A 17237-nucleotide genomic window follows, 5' to 3' on the forward strand; every position below is an offset into this window, starting at 1 on the left:
CTCTAGACCTCAGTTTCCTCATTTGAAAATAGGAATGGAGTTAGATGACTTAACATTCCTTTGAACTCTCGTTCTATAACAGAATATTCATAGGGCAGCGTGGTAGCACAGTGGATAAATGTTGGACATAAAGTCAGGAAGACTCATGTTCCTGAGTTCAAATCTATATTTTAATACTTACTAGCTGTGTGACCCTGGGCAAGTCACTTAACCTTGTTGACCATAGTTTCATCATCTGTAAAAGGAGCTCAAGAAAGAAATAGCAAATCATTCCACTATCTTTGCCAAGAAAACCCCAAAAGGGGTCATAGAGTGTCCAACTCAACTGACCAACAACTAAGATAATATCCTTGTTCTCGATTTCCTCATATATACGTTAAGGGATTTTGCTACAGATGATCTCTAAAGTAAAGTATCTTCTATATGTAAATCTGTTATCCCATGTCCATGTTTTATACTTACGTGTTATCTCCTCTAGAATAAACAGTTGTTGCTCAGAATTATATAATGCATTGAATAAAATCACTTGACCAACACCAGAGAAACAGGAATATATAATATGGTGAGAAAGCACTCAAATCTTAGGTTGGCTGTGGTGTCCCAACCACAAAATAATATGTTTATTTTTCCACCACTTTTTTTTCCTTTTATTGATAAAAACTACACAAAAGCTAACTGATAATCAATTAAAAATAAACAAAACAGAATTCATGTTACACATTCTCCTTTGCTTAGGAGTGGGGTAGCCTTTGAGTTCTTGATCAGTGCATACGTGACAAATTTTCCCTTCAATCCACCGGATCCAGGAAGGAGCAGATTTGCCAACTTCTGTCGGCATCAAGGTGCCTGGAGTTCTTTCTCAAGATAGTACTGGAAAATGGGACCTGTGTTGACAGCAAAGCATAACAGAGAAAAAAAATACTCCAAGAATTTTGCCAGCTTACAGCAAATATCTTGAGTGAACATGCTTAGGATTTTAGTTTTCAGTTGTGATTTTATCCCCCTTTCAGCTCAGTCATCATCTATGTCCCTTTGAGTCCTGAACCAATGCAAGCATCCTTTAGGTCCAGCACAAACCTTAATGCCCATGATCAGAATTGGAAATAGAAACACGACAAAAAAAAAGAAAGGGAAAAAAGGGAAACAAATATTTTGAAGAAAAAAAATCAATTGAAATAACGTTTTCATAGTAATAAACACTTAACGAAGAAACAACGTACTTAGTTTCCCCTCATCCCACCCACCCACCCTTAATTTTGACTGTGGTTCACTAGCCAAGGAACCGTGCAGTGTAGAAAATCAGATATACAAACATCTCTTAATCCATTCTTTTATGTAGCTAGAGTGAAATCTATTTTAATAAGAACTTGACAATCTTTATTTATTATTTACATCTGAGAGTTTTGTCTTTTGAAGTTTTCAAGCAAAAGAAAAAAATCCAGGAATTTTCCCTGCTGAACCATAAAGGTAATTCCTGCATACTCTAGCAATTCCTCATCTTGAAGGTGGTATGGTCTCCATCTCTCTTCCTGGAATAATGTTGGTGGCAGGAACTGTATAGGTGGCTGTGATCTCAGACCCAGTTCTCTGTTAAAGTGAAAGCCCTCCCTCTCCCTCCCCCCAACACAGTCCCCTCTCCTGTGAGAAATGGTCTTCAACATTAATTGGGTATTCTTTCAATATAAATGGCTGGTGCCGCAGAGCGGGCAATGGTGGCGATGAAGCTGTGGTCTCGACTGAGCTCCAGGTTGGATGTCTCAGCTTGCTCCCGGGACATGGTGTCATACCCCTTGTTGACATGGAGAGGCTTATGAGCTTGGCAGTACCCAATGACTGGCTGATCATAGCTGTAATAGGGCAGTGTCTTCATATGGTGCGGGACCTGAAGGGCAAAGGAGAAAGAGATAGAAAAGGTGAGAACCTACAATACACACACCTGGAACAGTGTGTTCTGAGGAGATAACAGTTTGGCTTAGTTTCTTTCATAATGAGTTTACAATAATCAGTTCAGAGCACAACTGGTCAAATATGAAATAGAGATTTGTATTGTTGTTTTAACTTGGAAAACGATCTCTGGCCAGAATATGTCATCAGTGGTTTGTTTATTTCTCATAGAAGGTCTCCACTGGAGCATCACTTGTTAATTCTGGACAGCGGCATGAGAAGACAAATAGAAATCTACACTGCATTTGGCACTTCTCCTATTGCTCCCTGAAGTCAAATGCATTTGTTAATATCCTTGTAATGGACTTGAAGGATGGCCCACACCAATCACTAAGGAAAGACCACTTGCAAGTGTGTCTCTTAAAAGTAAATGTGATTCACCATACAGCCTTTTGCTGTCAACAAGTCTCTTTACATCCATCCTGGCTGATTAACTTGAAAACTCTGTATTCACTGACTCATGTAGCACAATACAGGTTAAAGTACACGAGCTACAATTTATTTCAGTATTGGAATAAAACTGGTCTCCTTTCAGATTTACTCTCTGTTTTTGACTGTGTTTTATAATACACAGCTCTCACAAGAGAATGAAAAGCAAAAAACTAATTTATATTTTTCTTATTCACTGCAGTGTGTTGGATGACAATAAGCTGGTAGTGGGAAACAACAGGATATTTTTGAGAAGGGAAGTTACAAAATCAGAGCACTATTTTTTGGATCAGATTTCTTTGTTTTAACATAGCATGGTATCTTCTATATCTCAAAGTCAGGAAAACCTGGGTTCAAGTCTCACTTTGGACACAAACTGGCTTTGTGATCCTGGTTAAGTCATTTAACCTCAAATGCTCTAGGAGACTTTCTTGTTCTGTAGTCAACCTAAATTTATGGAGGGAGTTTTCTCAACAGGACACATCTTATATCAATAAGATGTGGGGAGAAGGCAACAGTCAACTCCAGGACAACAGGGAAAGGTATAATGATTGGGAGAACAAAATACTTCTCCCATAATCCCAGGAGCATAACCTAGGTGTCCTCCTCAATTCCTCACTCTAACCCCCCCCACCCATACATCACATCTGTTGCTGAATTAAATTATTGAATCTTCATAAGAATTCTTTTATTTGTCCCCATTTTCCACCCTGACACTGTGAGCACCATGGTGAAGTCTTTTATCAACTACCATCTGGCCAATTGTAATAGCCTTCTGGTTGGTCTCCTTACATTAAATCTCTTTCCACTCCAGTCTACTTACCACTCATCTCTCAAATTCATCTTTCTTAAGCTTCAGTCTGACCATGTCACTAACTCAATAAACCTTGGATTCCTATTAATTCCATTATCAATTACAAAATCCCCTACTTTGTTGCTAAAAGCTCTTCATAACCTTTTCCCTTCTTACCTCTCCATTCTTCTCAAGTTTTACTCCACCTTAAACATATTCTACCATCCAAAAACACTGGTTTTCTTGCTGCTTCATGAAAAAGACACTCTATCTCTCATCTCCCTGTACTTTCTCTGACTTCAGCCATGCCCGAAATTCTTTCCCTATTCATTTCCATCTCATAGCTTCATCGATTTCCCTCAAATCCCAGGTGAAATTCCACTTTCTACCATTTCTTTCCTAGTACACCCTTTTTTAATGATAGTGGCTTACTTCTGTTGGTTATTTCCAATTTGTCATGTCTATATTTTGGTCATACATAGTTGTTTGCATATTATTTTCCCCATTAAAATTTGAACTACTTTTAAAAAATATTTTTTAATTGTTGTTAATAAACACTGGCTAATACATTCTATCTCTTGGTGCCTCCCTTTCCTCATTTTTAAAACGGGGAGAGTGGTAGTGCCTCTTGAATAAGTTTATTAGAAGCAAATGAAATGAGATAACATGTAATGCACTTTGTAAATCTCAAAGCACTGCATAAATTCTAATTGTAATTACAGGAATATAAAAACAGAAATAAGTAAAGACAATGAAAGGGACAGAGAGAATGCAGAAAGCCTAAATATTCAGGTTATTTTAATCTCAAGAGAGGAACAGGATCATAGCCTCACAGATGTAGCCAGAAGGGACCATCTCATCCATCTAATTCTATCTCCTCATTTTAAAGTTAAGAAAACAGACTTGGAAAGGTGAACTTTTCTCCCCCAGGAGAATGGCACACAAAGTGCCATTTTCAGAAGCTTACTGGTGGGGTGGGGAGTTGGACAGTGGCAGTCAGATGAATGCATACAAAGAGTATGGAATAGCCAGGAGACTGAAGTTGTACAAAAAGAAGACACAGGGGAAAGTGTAAAGCAGGTGAAGTTTACCAACAGTGTGGAATGTCTCAGGAGATGTCATCACAACTTGTAATCAGGATTTCACTAGAAAACTTGGATAGAACAGCTGCAATGCAAGGGTGAAAGCAGGTGACAAACTGCAAAAGACTGAGCAGTGAATACATGCCTACCTGTCTGACAAATGAAAACAATAAGCATTTATAAGCATCTATGTTGTGTAAGCCACAAATTAAAAAAAAAAAGAAAGATCCATAGTTCTCAAGAAGCAAAGCATTCTACTATGGGAACACAAGAGATTTGTAGCTTTTTAAGAAGAGAGGATGCTTCAGTACTCATGGAATCCAACATATACTGAGAGCAGTTTTGATGAGAACATCCCATTGTTTTTTTGAATGCCTCAAGAGCTGGAAGGAGAGGGGAATTCTGAGAGGAAATCATGCTGCCTTCCAAGGCAAACCATCTCACTTATTGGCAACTCATTTTTTATGGAATTTTATGGACATCCAGCCTTGATTTCTCTTTTTGTACATTCCGCCTTTTGCTTCTAGGTCTCAAAAGGACTAGTTTAATTCTGCCTTCATATGGCGTATGCTCCCTGAGACTTCTCTTCTACAATCAAAATAAGACATATTCTTTCAATTATTAATCATATAATATGGAATAAAAAGAATCTTCACTACCCTCCACTGGACACTCTATAACTTAGCAATTTCTTCTAAAGCTGTAACAGTTCAATCAACTTTGCAGACGTGTCTGATTCTTTGTTATCCCATGTTTGTCAAAGATACTAAAGCAGTTTGCCATTTCCTTCTCTAGCTTATTTTACAGATGAATAAACTGAGGCAAACATGGTTAAATCACTTGCCCAGGATCACATAACTAGCAAGCATCTGAGGCCATATTTGAACTCAGAAACATCAGTCTTTCTGATCCCAGAGCCAGAACTCTATCTACTGTGCCACCTAACTGTAGTAACCATAGTTAAACATATATAAGTATTTTGCAGGTTAAAATTTGGGACAAAATATTATCTTATTTAGAACTTAAGTGGCAATAAATTAAGCATGAATATTCACAAACACTGAGGAGTTACCTGAAACTGATGACCCAGTTAAGTCTTAAAACACTATTTTGCAGGATGCAAAACAATAAAGTTGTTTGGTTCTGGAGGACTCAAAGGTGAGAATCTTGTTTTTCATAGGGATAATAAATTGAGCATTAGATTCCTGGGTCCAGTGAATGTCATTGTGTCCTATTCTCCAGGCAAAGGGAATACAATTTGCCTAACAAAATGGCCCTTACTAGCCTTTAACAGGGTTTTCTTGTCATTCTTTCCCAGTGCTTTTCCAAATTGGCCCTAAATGCTGTCAATCCTTTGATCAATTTTGCTCTTTAGCTGATAATGATGGTTGGTTAAATATGGGTCTTTTCTAAATGCCTGGAAGCTCATTGGATTCACTGGGGGCTACAAATTTCTTACAGGTAATGAGCGTGGTATATGAAAGAGGAGTCATTTCATTTAGAAGAATGAATTGGACTGTTTAAAATAGAATATCCTTTATTGCTTCTATGGGCTTTAGACAAAGATATGAATGTTTGAAGCCTTGAACAAAAGAAAACAAAAACAAGCAGTTTTTTCTCTACCATGAGTGTTTGATAACTACAAGTTAGGGAGTGGGGGTAGAATGGGAGAGGCTACTAATACAATAGTGACAGAAGAACTCAGGGAATTTTGCTTTAGGTATTTATTATCACTAAGACTTTCAGAAATATCGCTTCACCTCAATGAAACATTCTTATTTATAATGGGCATAAGAGACCATCAATCTATTATGAAGCATTTAACATTTGAGGAAACTGAGGGAGCTAGCTACTATCTTTCACAAAGCCATGCAGCTAATCAGCAACAGACACTAGAATTGAACTTGTATTCATCACTCCAGTCCCAGTGCTTAATCTGCTAGGGCAACCCATCTGCCGCATGGAGCATCTACAAGATGAGACGTGTGCTTTAGGAAAATCATTTTGGCAATAATGAGAGATGAAGTGAAGCAAAACAATAACATAAATTAGATCAATTCAGATATATCAATTATATACATATATATGTAAAACAGTAAGATAAAGTTATTGGTATAACTTACCTTGTTTTTTACTCCACTGCATCTCATAACACAGCCAATTTTGTATCTATTTGTGTGTGTGTGTGTGTGCATGTGCATATAGTCACATATCTAGGTAGCACAGTAGATTAAGTATCAGTCTTGGTTTCAGGAAGACATTAGTTAGAATCCAGACCCAGACATTTACTTAGCTGTGTGATCCCTTCTAGGTCCCTTACCCCGTTTGCCTCAGTTATCTCCTTTGTAAAATGAGCTAGAAAAAGACATGGCAAAGCACTTTAGCATCTTTGCCAAGAAAACCCCAAAAGGGAGCCATGAAGAATTGGACATGACTGAAAACAATTAAACAACTTTTGATATCAATATATAAGAACATAATACATATACATATATGTGTTTGTATACATATCCATACATCTATCTGTCTATTTATCTATCTATCTAAATGTGTGTGTATGAAATCTATAAATCTATAAAAGTAATAATCATGGTCCAACTCATATGGCAGTTTCCATGACAGAAATCTTTAGACCTATTTTATTCTGAACTCAAGGAGAATGGAAAGGTCAGATAAAATTTGTTTCTCATTGTATAAATCCTCTCTGAAAGAAAAACAGCTTGGAGTAGTGACCTGGGCTCTTTCTTAGACTGAAGACTTAGCCTGAGTTCTCATTGTGCTTTTCCTAGCTTTTCAGCCTTGGCCAAGACACTTAGCTCCTGGTTCCTAATTTCCTCATCTGCATAATGAAGTTCCTGGCTTAGATCATTTCTTTGTTCACTTTCACCTTTAACAGATTTAGTCAAATCTCTCTCCCCCCGTCCCACATTCACACATTTTCTTTTTATTTTAAAAAAGAAAACATCAAAGTTTACTCCTATGTCCTCACTTCCCTACACTCCATTGCATCTCTGTTCCCATGATTGTCTGTGATCACTGCCTCCAACAATACATATTGAAATCTATCCACACCTGCTCATTTTGCACACACAAACTGAATACGCATTAAAACCTAAAATATACCATACTTTCACATCTGAACCAAAGATGTTATACAGTATTAAAGGGGTTGGGGGAATAGAAGAGGCTGTCTAGCCACGCTATAACTCGATTAATGACTATGTGATATGTAAGAGGCCACAAAGGTCTCTGGAATCTAGTTTAATAATAGAAAAAGTTTCCAATATTCTCAATGTATTAACATGAGGCATAAGTTCTTTAAAAGGCTGATTTCTCTCAAATTGCCTTAGACCTCCATTCATCTTTTTTATTAACGTTCCATGTGCATTGTTCACATTTCAGTCTTAGTATTGGAGAAATAAAAAAGTGGATATCCAATTTCCCGAATGCCATTTGGTCCCTCATCCTCCAAACCCCACTAGAATGTCTGGCAACAGAAATCATTTAAAAAGGAGCACATCACAATCCATAGATGAAGAATACAATACCTTTTGATTGGCTTAATGAAGACAGACAGTCATTTTCATAGATGGGAAAGAAGGATGTTGATTAGTTAAATGGGAGCTATGTGAATTTCCAAACTGGTCTTCTAGCAAATGTATGCATTCTACTTCTACATGACAAGAATAGTCAAATGGAATATTTGCAATTGATCATTTGGTAGCACATTATGACAAACGTTAAAGCCCAGATGTGGAGGTTCCCTCCCCTCTTCCTCTTCTGTGTTCATATAGTCTGAGAGATAGAGAGAAGATTTCAAATAATTATAGTTTTAGAAGTAGGAGGGCCCTGGTGCCCCATCCTTTTCACCTGACAAAGAAAATGAAGTCTCTATTGTTGAAGTGGTATCTCCAAGGTGAGTCACTCAATAAATGATACATTTTCTGACTTTAAGTTCAATACTGATGTTAATTTTACCTATAAAACGATCATACATTTACAAGTAAAATGGACCTCAGGGATCATCTAGTTGTCTCATCTTAAAGGTAATGCAATTTCTACTTGAGAAGATAATAAACTTGTTTCAGCTCACACAGCATATTTCCTTCATTCAGGTGGCACTTCATATGATGTGATGTCTATTTTTTACAAGAAAGGAGAAAGAGCCCAGTAATAGGGTTCTAGGATTATGCAGTTGGAAGGGAGTTAAGACTTTGTCTTGTCAAATTTCACAGATGAAGAAAATGTGGCTAAGGGGACTTAAGTGATGTGCTAAAATTTCAAAAGAGGATCAAGTGGCAGAGACCAGAAGATAACTCATGTTTCAGACTCCAAGTCTAGGGCCCTTCCATTTCATTCCAATTTCTTAATCCATAAGCAATCATTATGTGTCTAACTATATCTGAGATGAACCATGTCAAGTACCTGAGATATATGGACAAAAAATAAACAGACCCTGCACTCAAGGACCTTCCATTATCTTTAGAGGAAATGGCATAGTCATGTTAAAGTACATTGAAAAATATGTGCCAAATAAATATAGGTTGAATACTACACCAAAAACCTCAGTTAGCTGACCTGGAAAAAGTCACTGGAATCATTCACAGTAACCAGGAAAAGATATTTAATGCTGCTGTAGCAGCTGTCTCTACCTAAAGAAGATGACATTAAGAAACCCTAGTTCTTCTTGAGGCCAATTCACTTTTGTTAATGCATTTTAATATGGGAGGTGATGGTGGTACATATCAAGCCTATAGAAGAAGAAGAAGAAGAAGAAGAAGAAGAAGAAGAAGAAGAAGAAGAAGAAAGAGAGAGAGAGAGAGAGAGAGAGAGAAGCATTAGGCTGCCTCCTAAACCAAAGGTCTACAACAATGTGCTGACCTCATTCTTGTGTACTTCTGAAACCTAGACAGTATTCCAGCACCATACCAGAAAACTGAATTGTTTCCATTTGAATGTTCTTAGGAATATTCTGAAGATTCCCTGGAAGAACAAGGTACTGAGCACTGAAGTCTTTTTTCTAGCTGAACTGAGCATTCAAACTCAGCTGCAAAGAGTGCAATTCCATTTGCTAGCCACATTGTTCAAATGCTGAATATATGTTTTCCTAAAAAGAATATTTTTTGGAAAACTCAAACAAGACAAGGCCTCGTATGGAGGGCAGAAGAAGCAATACAAGGACACTCTCAGGGTCTCTCTGAAGAACTTGGGAATCCAATGTGAGACATGGGAGGTACTGGCAAAGGACCATCCACATCAGAAAGTTGTTGTGTTCTATGAGCAAAGTAGAACTGCAGTAGCTCAAAGAAATATGAAATGTACATTAGAGACATCTCCATTCTAAATGCTCATATGGGCTATTTGTGCCCAACCTGTGGTAGATCCTTCTGAGCTCTTATTGGACAGATCAGCCACAGTCAACACTCTACCTTGGCCCCAACATAATGCTCTCATTTTGGTTCTCTTTGAGAATGAAGGACAACAGTCAACTCCTCTGTTATCCTAGACTAGTTACTTACCCTCTCACTACACTGGAAAACTCTCAGGCTAGAAATACCGATAAGTATTTTTCTCTAGGTTCTCACTTCACCATTGACTGTTTGTTCACTCGCTTCTAAAAATCTGGACAGCATAAAGTGTTTCTTTTTTGTTTCTTTCTTTTTTTTTTTTTTTGAACTTAATGAAATGGAGCATTCCCATTCATCTTTATGGCTTCCCCATCAGGATATATACTGTATGCGAAGTGTTGTGGACAGTTGATTAAAGTAATGAATGAGGCACTGCCTGTTCTCTGAAGTAAGCTCTGACTCCATTAACTGAGAAGCTTATTACATTAGCAGTACTTTCAGCATTCAGGGAGGTTTGGGGCTAATGGGCTGGATTAATTAGCTGGTATTAACTTCTAAAGACTCTACTTTTGTAGATCTAGCCACTAAATGATAGAAACATTCAGGTCCTCTCTCTCCGTGGTTCATGGGAAGTAAACATCCTGTTGAAAGTGAGATTTACATAAACCTGCATTTCAAGTTTACTTAGAAGATTCAGAGGGTGCTATTTTAGCATGCCAGTCTTAGACGTGAAACGGGAAATCAACATTGAAGAGTATAACGGCTTTGGTTTAGGGAAATACCATGAGGAGTGGGACACAGTCCTATTTACTTGAGACCAAGGACCTTACATCTCTCTTGAGATTTTACTTTCTTTCTTTCTTTTTTTTTTTTTCTTTCTTTCTTTCTTTCTTTCTTTCTTTCTTTCTTTCTTCTTTCTTTCTTTCTTTCTTCCTTCCTTCCTTCCTTCCTTCCTTCCTTCCTTCCTTCCTTTCTTCCTTTCTTCCTTCCTTCCTTCCTTCCTTCCTTCCTTCCTTCCTTCCTTCCTTCTTCCTTCCTTCCTTCCTTTCTTTCTTCCTTTCTTTCTTTCTTTCCTTCTTCCTTCTTTCTTTCTTTTTCTTTCTTTCTTTCTTCAATTTCCCTTCCTTCCTTCCTTTCTTTCTTTCCCTTCCTTCCTTCCTTCCTTCCTTCTTTCTTTCTTTCTTTCTTTCTTTCTTTCTTTAATTTCCCTTTCTTCCTTCCTCTTTCTTTGTATTTCTTTCTTTCCCTTCCTTCCTTCTTTCCTTCCTTCCTTCCTTCATTCATTCCTTCATTCCTTCCTTCCTTCCTTCCTTTCTTCCTTCCTTCCTTCCTTCCTTCCTTCCTTCCTTCCTTTCTTTCTTTCTTCAATTTCCCTTCCTTCCTTCCTTCTTTTCTTTCTTTCCCTTCCTTTCTTCCTTCCTTCCTTCCTTCTTTCCTTCCTTCCTTCCTTCCTTCCTTCCTTCCTTCCTTCCTTCTTTCTTTCTTTCTTTCCTTCTTTCTTCTTTCTTTCTTTCTCTCTTTCTTTCTTTCTTTCTTTCTTTCTTTCTTTCTTTTCTTTCTTTCCTTCCTTTCTTCTTTTCTTTCTTTCTTTCCTTCCTTCCTTCTTCTGTTCTCTCCTCCTCCTCCTCCTCCTTCATAAATTACTTAACCAGGAGCATGCATTCAGAAAGAGTCTAAAGGAGGTTTGAAACCAGTTTTTCCTGACTCTAAATCCATTGTTCCCTCTGTGTTACAACAAGCTTCTGCTTGTAATGGGTTAAATTGGTCCCCTTCTTATTGTCATCCTCTTCAATTATTCCCATTTCTCCCCATTGTCTAAAGTTAGGTGAAATTCTGTTGGATGAGTTTAACAATTCTCATTATCCAGATGTTTTCTTAATAGCTCCTTATAGGTGAATTTACCTTACCTTGATGGCAAAGTGCCTATAAATGTTCAGTCAGCTGGATACTTACAGTGGCTAGGCATTTTCACAATCTAATTCTTTTGCTCTCCCCCCACCCCTTTTCTTTAAGTAATCTAATTCACTGGAATGGCAGTAATAACCCATTCTGCCCTGCACTTTGGGGAAGGAGGGACATTTTTATATACTTAAAAGCTAACAAAGAATCCCAGTGTTGAAAAACACATTAAAGCCTCCAGATTATTTGTACCAAACAATAAAAAACTTAAAAAAAAGAAAGAAAAGAGGAATATGTTTTCTTTGTTTTTTTAACACAAAGCTGTGTAGAAGGAGGTCAGAATAGAAAATGAGAAACAAAGAGAAATAAGAGACTTTGAAAGATCTCATTCATTTTTTGCCTCATGAAAAGCGCACATACGATTAAACAGTAAAAATGTTTTGTCACCTTCCTAACTACTACATTTCTAGATTTAGTCGCAGAATGGATTTTTGTTCACTTGTTCATTCCTTGCAGCACTCCCCTGCTGACTCTTCAAGACATCTTTCTCCACTACGACCCAGAAGTCTTCTCATCCTGGAAGATCCCTCTGCCTTGGTGTCTGGTCATTTCCTCTCAGAATCCTCAATTTAAAGGAAGTATCTGGGCCTATACTTTTCATTCCTTGTTATATTTTCTGAGCTCCAATCCTGGATCTTGGAATTTCTACACTATATTCTCATGTGGATACCGTCCTCTCCCCTTCAAGCCCCCTTTTCAGCTTCTTTTTATAATCTTCAGGTCATTCTCAGACTACTGCCTCTTCACTGGCTCTATTTGCATCACTTCTCTGTCTTTCCTTGCCAAGCCTCAGCTTTGGATGACTCCCATTATGTGCTGCCTTAATTCACACTGATGTGAACAAAGTTGGTAAAAATCTAGAAACCATGCTGTCTGAGTCTAGTACAAATTTAGGTTCTATATTCTAAATTCCATCCTCATTTTAGCAAGATAAACCTTTTATACCCCCATGATCAATTAATGATTCCTCTCACCACCACATCTGTTCTAAATCTTTTCACCCCTCCTCAATTTCCCAATGATTCCCTCTACCCCTGCAACTCTCTCTCTTTAAGGTGACAACTTGCCCCATATTTCACTGGGAAAAGAATAAAGCCATTTGTGGAAAGTCTCCCTTGTCTTCTCCTACTCAGCTCACATCAGATCTCCACTCTCATTTATCTTCAAAGCTTCCCTGCCTACTTTTGGCTTCCCCAACTGCCTACAGACATGTCAAGTTCCTCACATTTTCAGAAAATCCTTACTTGATTCATCTACCCCCCACCCCCCCACACATGCACCTCTTACACCATATTTCTCTTCTCTTGTGGGGTTAAACTAATTGGCAAAATCTTCCATATATAGATATTCCATTTCCTCTCCACTCCTCTCTTTCATTCTTGACAGTCTGGTTTCCAACATCATCATTCAATGAAACATCATCATTCAATGAAGTTGTTTTTCTCAAAAATTGCCAATGACAACAGTGTTTTCTCAGTTTTCATTCTTTTTGATGTCTCTTTAACACTAGTCATCATCTTCTTTTGTCTGATGTTCCCTTCTCTCTAGATTGGTATTATGCTGCTTGCTCCCTCTTGATTCCCCTCCTATCTGTTAAACCATATCTTCACATTTTACTTTGATGGATCTTCATCCATATCATTCCCACTCACCACAGGGATTCAATAAAACTGTCTTGAGTTCTTCCCCCTTCTCTATACAATTTCACTTGATGAGATCATCAGCATCCATGAATTTAATGATCATTTCTATTCTGATGATTCTTAAATCTACCTATATTTTTTGAACCTCTCTACTGAATTCCAATCTCAGATCGTCAGCCAACTTTCCTTTAGACATCTCAAAATGGATGTTTGATACACATATTAAACTTAACATATTCAATATTGAACTCATTCCCTTTGCCCTCCACATCTTCTCCTCCTTTGTTCTTCAGTTGTTTCAGTCATCATTAACTCCTTTTGATTGCACTTGTCTTTTTTCTTGGTAAAGGTACTTGAATGGTTTGCCATTTACTTCTCCAGCTTATTTTACAGATGAGGAATTAAGGCCAAGTTAAGAGTCTTACACAGTGGCATGGAAAGTGTCTGAGGATGGATTTGAACTCGGGAAGATAAGTCTTCCTGACTCCGGGTCTGGTACTTTCTCCGGTGTGCCACCTAGCTGCCCCCTCATCCTCATAACTCTTTTATTACTATTTAAGACATCATCAAATTTATAATTTTCTAGTAAATTAGATGTCTTCCTATACGTTAGACTTTCTGTCACTGTCCACATCCAAACTGTTGTCAAACGCACTTCGTAACATCTTTCCTCTATGTCCTCTTATTTACTCCAGTATATTCTCTAGTCAGACATCACAGAAATTTCCCAAATGTACATGTCTGATCATTTCATGAGGCCCTCCTTCATTCATTCAATAAATCCCAATAGCTCCATATTACCTCAAGGATCAAACATAAAATGTTCCATTTGGAGTTCAAAACCTTTCATAATTTATTCTTTACTCCATTTAAGTTTTTTTATTATTATTATATTTTGCTCACCTTCATGTACTCTGATCCAATATTAAAGGCCTCTTCATTGAAAGCTCACAAAAGCTACTCCATGTGCATCACCCCTGACTACTTCTAAAACCTATATTTTTCTTTTTCCTCATTCCTATCTCCTTCCCACCCTGATTTCCTTCAAATTCTAGCTAATACCATACTTTATAAAAAATGCCTTTGCCAATCTCCCTTAATTATAATGTCTTGCTTCTATATTTTGCCTTTAATTGACCCTGAATATATGTTGTTTGTAGATAGTTGTTAGCATACTGTCTTCTACATTGGAATGTGAGGTCCTTGAGAAGAGACTTTCTTTTTTTGCCTTTTCTTGTTTTCCTAGGACTTAGTAACATGCTTATAAAATATGAATTTCTTAATAAATACTTGTTTCTTTCCACCATGAGAATTTCTATATTCTATGTTCTTATGGAATATCATTTAGTAATCTGTACATACATCACATATCTCTACCATTTTAATTGAGTTTGACAGGTACAGGATTTCAAGTTATCATACTAGGAAATGGATCATAATAAAATAGAACCCAGAGTTAGCAGAGAGAAATGGAACTAAGCTAGCTTTCATCAGCAGAATACAACAAGAAAGGGCAGTTATGAAGGATGCATGCAGATCAAATACACTCAAACCAGTAAGTATGGTAGATTTTCAACAGTTTCCTATTTAGGTCAAAAAAGACCAAGTTTAGGAAAAACTGAGTCAATATCTTTAATCTGTTGTGTAAGTCAAGCATTGGGGATTAGTGATGAATCTTACTGGGGATATTATGGGTGTAGATTGGGATACCGGTAGCTAATTGATATTCAGACTTCCTACCTTTAGGAAAATGAGACTTTTAAGGGTGTTACTACAGGCCTTACTTTGACAGGCTGACTTAGGACATTTGAGTCTCCTTGTCTGAATGATTTAGAAGGGGTAGTGAGGCTACTGTAGGCTCTGTATGACAACCAATTTCATTTTAGAGATGACTTCATATTCTTGAAACTTTACTCTAACAACAGCGCTAATAATAAAATATCCTATAAAGAGCAGGGGATTTAAAAATTGTTTTGGTATTTTTTTTTCTTAAGCAGACCTTGGCATCCAGAGAGGACAGAAAAGGCTAACCTGAGAGCAGATAGGTGGGCTAGTGGGCATGTTGAGTCTCAGGCAAGTGTGCTCTCCTCCAGAAATGATTCCTTGCATGGGTACCCTGAAATATTGGGTGTTCTTCTTTAATACAAATAAGAGTCATAATGAATTGTTTACTCTGAGCTCTTCTCCATAGGTGGAATATTTCCTTCTGAATCTCTCCTTGGACCCCCATTGTTCCCTTATACAAACAGCTTATGTGCCATAGTTTGCTTTCAGGCCTTTCATTCTTTGCCCCAGCCCTAGATGTTAATGCTTCCCTCAAATATACTGTATTTATAAGTTTTCTGTACATTCCTTTTGTATATATTGTATAACATGGCATATATTGTATTTAGATAGTATATATGTGGATATTTATCTATCTGAGTCCATGATATTTCCCATTCTCATAATTCTAAAAGTAGAATTTAGGTTCCTTGAGGGCAAGGGCTATTTTGTTTTGCATTGTATCTCCAGTGCCTACCACAGTGGCACGTGATAGGCATTGATATGTGTTCAATTGAATTTGCGTTGTATAAGCTGACTGTTGAAGATACAAAAAAACCCCCAAAATCTTGAACGAGCAAAATAGGACACATAGAATGTCCATAAATAATGATGGAAGCATAGAAGAAAGGAAGTGGGGAAAAAAGCTTACACGTCTATATCTTTGGATGTAATATATTTGCATATATAACATATGTATATCTATACATAATCTACCTTTCTATATATATGTCCCTGACTCTATGGAGCTTGCATTGTAGTATAAGACTAACAGGAGATTACACATATAGGAGAGTGGGGACCAAGGTAAGATCTTATGGTTTGGAAAACAACCAGGACATTAAGTGTCTCCATAGAGGAGCTAATTGATACCCCCCTTTCCAGTAATGACTATAGTTGTGATGTAGTTATGGTCCCAGAACTGGACCATGTGAGGAGGGAGAGACCACTGATGAGAAGACGGCTGGGATATAAAGAGAATCGTGACTGAAGCCATGGATGTAATCAGCATCAAGTAGGTATGCACCTATATATAATATTTGTATAGGATTATTTCTCTTATAGAATATAAGTGTTTCTTTAAGGGAGAGACAACTTTTTTTTCCGTCATATTCCCAGTACCTAGCAAAATACTATATATAGTACAGTATTTTGCTAGGTACTAGAAATATCTATCTATCTATCTATCTATCTATCTATATACACACATACATATATATGTATATATATACACATACATACACATATGTACACACATATACACATACGTATATATACATATAAAATCAGTAAATTCTAAATATACATATTAACTTATTGAATTAAAATAAATGCAAAGATTTTAGCAAATATTCACAGTAGATCACTGTGAGGTTTGTACATCATGCCACACAATTCCACAATGAGCCTCATAATTTCCATGAGCAGGAATAAATGTAGATGTCATTATCCCCATTTTACAGATGAGGAAAGAGAGAATTAAGGAGATTCAAATATATTCACAGGGAGATGATATTCAGAGACTATGACAGCTGGTATTTCTCAAACTTAGGATATGAACCCACCTTCCTTCTGACTCCAGGCTCAATATCTCCATCATATTATGATCTCAGGAAGTACAATAAGTTTCAAGTATTAACTATTTTCAATGAATTACATTAGGTCCCAGAAATACAACCAAGTATGAAATAGTTCCAGCACTCAAGAAGTTTGCATTCTACTAGAGCACAACTTGGCAGTAGGAAGTGGCCAAAATGAAAACAGGTCAAACTTCTTTGGGCCACAGACAGGTTAAATTAGAGACAGATTAAACTGGAAACAGATTGATGATGATTGGTTGTTGGGTGTCATGTGACAAACAAGAGAGAGGGCACAGTGGCAACCCTGGCATTTTTCATGGAACACCTAAAATCCTTTAGTGAGCCATATGTTGTGCAGGCCTCTGTTAGAGGTAGGGGCAACATCTATGCGAAGAAGTGCATAGAACAGGTTAGGT

Source organism: Notamacropus eugenii, chromosome 1, assembly GCF_028372415.1.
Source record: "Notamacropus eugenii isolate mMacEug1 chromosome 1, mMacEug1.pri_v2, whole genome shotgun sequence".
Classification (NCBI taxonomy): Eukaryota; Metazoa; Chordata; class Mammalia; order Diprotodontia; family Macropodidae; genus Notamacropus; species Notamacropus eugenii.